The following is a 495-nucleotide window of genomic DNA, read 5'->3' on the forward strand; positions in this document are numbered from 1 at the left end:
TGTATTATAACATATTCTAACCCAAAATAACTTTATACAAGCCATTTTCTGCCTCAAAGCATTGGTTGTGGGTTCTGATCCCATTTGGGACCAGGTTTTAACAAGTCTTTCTTCACACTTCTAAACATTTTTCATCCATTTCTAGCACTTGTAATCAATCAAATTCATTGTATTATAACATATTCTAACCCAAAATAACTTTATACAAGCCATTTACTGCCTCAAACCATTGGTTGTGGGTTCATATCCCATTTGGGACCAGATTTCAACAAGTCTTTCTTTACACTTTGAAACATTCTTCATCCATCTCTAGCAGTTGTAATCAATGAAATTCATTGTACTATAACATATTCTAACCCAAAATAACTTTATACAAGCCATTTACTGCCTCAAATCATTGGTTGTGGGTTCATATCCCATTTGGTACCAAATTTCAACAAGTCTTTCTTCACACTTCTAAACATTCTTCATCCATCTCTAGCACTTGTAATCAAT

Source organism: Capsella rubella, unplaced genomic scaffold (genome assembly GCF_000375325.1).
Source record: "Capsella rubella cultivar Monte Gargano unplaced genomic scaffold, Caprub1_0 scaffold_66, whole genome shotgun sequence".
Taxonomy (NCBI): Eukaryota; Viridiplantae; Streptophyta; class Magnoliopsida; order Brassicales; family Brassicaceae; genus Capsella; species Capsella rubella.